General features: G+C 42.7%; 1 pseudogene; it reads left to right on the top strand.

Annotated features, from left to right (window-relative positions):
* The first annotated feature begins 4,376 nt into the window (after nucleotides 1-4,376).
* Nucleotides 4,377-4,684, top strand: LOC100688523 (annotated as a pseudogene).
* Nucleotides 4,685-4,966: the final 282 nt, after the last annotated feature.

Here is a 4,966-nt window from a genome sequence, read left to right on the forward strand (position 1 = left end):
CCAAAATCAAGGTATTGGCAGGATTGCTTCCTTCTGGAGACTCTGAGGGAGAATCTCTCCCACGTCTTTGCTTGCTTCTGGGGGCTGCTGGCTATCCTTGGCATTCATTGGCTATGGCTGTTATCAGGACCCCGGGATCATGACCTGAGCCAAAGGCAGATGCTTAACTGACTGAGCCACCCGGGCACCCTGACACTTTTTCAAATACAGTCACATTCAGAGTTTCTAGGTAGGCATAAATTTGGGGGTGCGCCATTAACCCATTACACACTATCATAATATCCTCTTTTTTTCCAGAGTGCTTATAGAATGAAATGTTCTATCTAGCTTATTGATGCTTTGTAACTGGTTATAACCCACTATGAGTTATGGAATGTAGTGGGTTTGGCCCAGCAATAAAAAATTTTGAGTAGAGGGGCACCTGGGTGGCTCAGTTGGTTGAGCGTCTGCCTTCAGCTCAGGTCATGGTCTCGCATGGGACTCCTTGCTCAGAAGGGAGTCTGCTTCTCCCTCTCCCTCTGCCTGCCTCTCTGTCTGCTTGTGCTTGTTCTCTCTTGTTAAATAAATAAAACCTTTAGAAAAAAAATTTTTTTTGAGTAGAAATTTAAAAAACAAATGACAAAATAAAATAGAATATATCTAATAGAATATATCTATCACATATAATCAAGGTGAAAGCTAAAATCCCCTACATCTGTATGGCTTGAGTATCAAGACTGAGAATTGAGGCCACATGGTTTATTGTTGCTGGAGAAGCTTGATCAAGAAGATAAGGTTGTAAACTAATAAAGAACCCCACCGTTTGCTTCAAGAAATCCCTAGAAGTCCATTTGTGTGGTCAGATAGTTTGTTCACGTGGGCCAATAGCTCACTCATCCATCAATACTTACACGACTCCCTCCCAAATCTCCACCTCGTGTGGTTAGCAATCCTAAACTTTCATTTCTGAATTTTGCCATGTCGCAATCAGTTCCTCCTTTGAAAGTCTTGCCTTGAATCACTGGAGCTCATAACCCCAAGGCACATACATATTTTCTCTTGTCCACCCCATACTGAGACACTGCTAAGACTATCAAGCTGGTATCATCTCTCACAATACATTTAGCTGTGCTTGATCAACAGATTTTCTGCTGATCTTTTCAGGAGCTGACTTTCAATAATTCTGGAGGTTCTACCAAAATCTACTGAGACCTCCTCAATGGCAATTTTAGGTTCGCAACCAGGAAACAGTGTACTCCTATAAGATCTCTGCCACATTGATGGTCAGGTATGTCTCACAATGGACAATGGACCTGATTTCTCTTTTTGAGTTCCTAAATGTTGAGCTTGTCTTTTTTTTTTTTTCCCCATTGGATCATTCTATTTCCTTATGGGAGCCATTTTAGGAATCTCTGATGATGTGATCAGATTTGAAACTTTTTCTCTTTGGCGGAAAGCTTCCTTATTACAACACTACCGTGTGATTACTATCTCTCTCTCTTTTTAAAGTTTTATTTTTTTTAAGTAATTTTTCAACCCAACATGGGGCTCCAGCTCACAACCCTGAGTTCAAGAGTCACATGCTCTTCCCACTGAGCCAGTCAGGTGCCCGGATTACTATCTCTTATATCACTTTTTATTGTGAGAGTCTATAAAAGAAAGTTCATAGTGAAGAGGATGGACATGGGTCTGATTAGTCTGCTCTCATGCTCCAGACAATTTTGTTCCTGATAACTCTCTTCCAGGGCAGCCCGGGTGGCTCAGTGGTTTAATGCCACCTTTGGCCCAGGGCATGATCCTGGAGATCCAGGATCAAGTCCCACGTCGGGCTCCCTGTGTGGAGCCTGCTTCTCCCTCTGCCTGTGTCTGTCTCTCTCTCTCTCTCTCTCTCCTCTCTGTGTTTCTCATGAATAAACAAACAAACAAACAAACAAACAAAAACTCTCTTCCAGACAGCCTTATCACTATGTCCTCATGTGGCCTTTCTTTGGTGTTCATGTGCGCATAGCACTAGGAAAAAGGTGGGTGGATAGGAGCTAGGAAAGAGAAAGTGAGCTCTCTGATATGTCTTATAAGGACATTAATCCTATAGGATCAGGGCCTCACCCTATGACCTCATTTAACTTAATTACCTTCTTAAATGCCCCATCTCCAAATAACCACTACAGTGGTGGTTAGGGCCTCACACATGAATTGGCCAGGGCAAGGGAAACACAAACATTCAGTCCATTACACACAGTGAAGTATTACTCAGCCTTAAAAAGAAAATTCGGGGATCCCTGTGGCTCAGTGGTTTAGCACCTACCTTCGGCCCAGGGCGTGATCCTGGAGTCCCGGGATTGAGTCCCACATCGGGCTTCCTGCATGGAGCCTGCTTCTCCCTCTGCCTGTGTCTCTGCCTCTCTCTCTCTCTCTCTCTCTCTCTGTCTCTCATGAATAAATAAATAAAATCTAAAAAAAAAAGAAGAAAATTCTTACACATGCTATAATATGGATGAATCTTGAATATATTATTCTAAATAAAATTAGCCAGTCACAAAAAGACAAATACTGTATGATTGCACTTATATGAAATACTTAAGAGTATCAAATCCGTATAATCAGAAGGTAGAACAGTGATTGCCAGAGGCGGCAGGGATGGGGGCAAATGGGGTCTTAGTGGGTATAAAGTTTTAGCTTTATAAGAAGGAAAGTATTCTGGATAATGGTGGTGGTTACACACTTAATGGGCCAGAACTATACACTTAAAAACTGTGGTACATTTTATATCATGTGTATTTTACTACAATTAAAAATAATAATTAAAAAACTCACACTAAAGGATACCCTTGTATTCAAAGTGCGGGAGGAATAGAAGGTTAAAGTTACAAAAAGAAAAAGAAAACGTAAGATTTCATTTTTTATTTATTATTAAGATTTATTTATTTATTTTAGTCGGGGGAGGGGTGAAGGGAGAGAGAGTCCTCTGCACTGAGCACGGAGCCCAACTTGGGGTTCAATATTACAACCAGAGCCAAAACCAGGAGTCAGATGCCTAACTGTGCCACCCAGGTGCCCCTTTAAAATTTTATTTATTTAATTTATTTATTTTTAAGATTTTATTTATTTATTCACGAGAGACACAGAGAGAGAGAGGCAGAGACACAGGCAGAGGGAGAAACAGGCTCCACTCAGGAAACCCGACCCGGGACTCGATCCCGGGTCTCCAGGATCACATCCTGGGCCGAAGGCGGTGCCAAACCGCTGAGCCACGCGGGCTGTCCTAAAATTTTATTTTTAAGTGATCTGTACATCCAATGTGGGGCTCAGACATACAAGCCTTAGATCAAGAGTCACATGCTTCACTGACTGAGCCAGCCGGGCACCCCTAGATCTATACCAGTTGGTTCATATGTTGGTTAGGTGCTTGACTGCAAACATTTGAACATTTAAAAAGTGATAGTAGTGAGCAGCCCGGGTGGCTCAGTGGCCCAGGGCGTGATCCTGGAGAATGGGGATCGAGTCCCACGTCGGGTTCCCTGCGTGGGGAACCCTGCCTGCTTCTCCATCTGCCTGTCTCTGCCTCTGTGTGTGTGTGTTTCTCAGGAATAAATAAATAAAACATATTTTTTTTTAAAAGTGACAGTAGGAAAGCCCTGTTGTCTTAAAAATTGAAATGGCCAATGATTTAGCTAGCAAAAATGGATTTATTTGGGAATAGCAGATAATTGCATTTCAGGGCAAACTAACTACAGCAAAAACCATCAGCTAGCCCAATAAACAAAGGAGAGAAATATTATTTCATGGAGAAGGAGAAAGTTGAAATTTGTTGTTTTGAGTGAAAATCCGTTGGAGAAAAGCACAAGTTAAAGGTAATGATAGTTTCTCATTGGCTGAGTTGCTGGGGTAATTTCTTGATGGAGATGCAATGTGTGTCTTTCTTTTGGGGGCTTAATGATGCTTTCTGTAGTTGACACTGCGTGGTATGGCTCCCCCTTCTGGCCTCCTGAATTTATTTTAGTGAGGGGTCCCTTTATTAATTTTCACGTTTCCCCTTTTTGATCAAGATTTTTCACTGATCAAGAGTCATGTTTTCTTTTCTTTTAAAGATTTTATTTATTTATTTATGATAGACACAGAGAGAGAGAGAGAGGCAGAGACACAGGAGGAGGGAGAAGCAGGCTCCATGTGGGACTCGATCCCGGGTCACCAGGATCACGCCCTAGGCTGAAGGCAGCGCTAAACCACTGAGCCACCCGGGCTGCCCCAAGAGTCATGTTTTCTTAATTGGCCTTTTGTCCTGTGGTGCCAAGAAGGGCCTTTCTTGGGTGTCATGTCCGTTCTGGAGGGAAATTGTACAGATTAGAAACCTGTCACTCTTTGCTCCAGAGCAGGGTCAAACTGCGGTGGCCAGAGTCATGGCAGGGCAGGCGTTTAGGAAGTTTCTTCCCCTCTTTGAGCTTTAGTTGAAAGGAGTGCATCTGAAACTGTAACCAAAGGAGGTATTATGCTTCCAGAAAAATCTCAAGGAAAAGTGTTGCAAGCAACAGTAGTAGCTGTTGGATTAGGTTCTAAAGGAAAGGGTGGAGAGGTTGAACCAGTTAGTGTCAAAGTAGGGGATAAAGTTCTTCCCCCAGAATATGGAGGCACCGAAGTAGTTCTAGATGACAAGGATTATTTCTACCATCTTAGAGATGGTAACATTCTCGGGAAGTATGTGGACTGAAATCATTATTAAAATAGCATGAAATGAAGCTGCCTATTTCAGTGAAGTTATGAAATCTTTCATCGTGTAAATAATTTTCTTTTTTTTTTTAAGATTTTATTTATTTATTCATGATAGACATAGAGAGAGAGACAGAGAGAGAGAGGCAGAGACACAGGAGGAGTGAGAAGCAGGCTCCGTGTCAGGAGCCCGATGTGGGACTCGATCCCGGGACCCCAGGATTGCGCTCTGGGCCAAAGTCAGGTGCTAAACCGCTGAGCCACCCAGGGATCCCCCATGTAA

Source organism: Canis lupus, chromosome 2, assembly GCF_011100685.1.
Source record: "Canis lupus familiaris isolate Mischka breed German Shepherd chromosome 2, alternate assembly UU_Cfam_GSD_1.0, whole genome shotgun sequence".
NCBI lineage: Eukaryota > Metazoa > Chordata > Mammalia > Carnivora > Canidae > Canis > Canis lupus.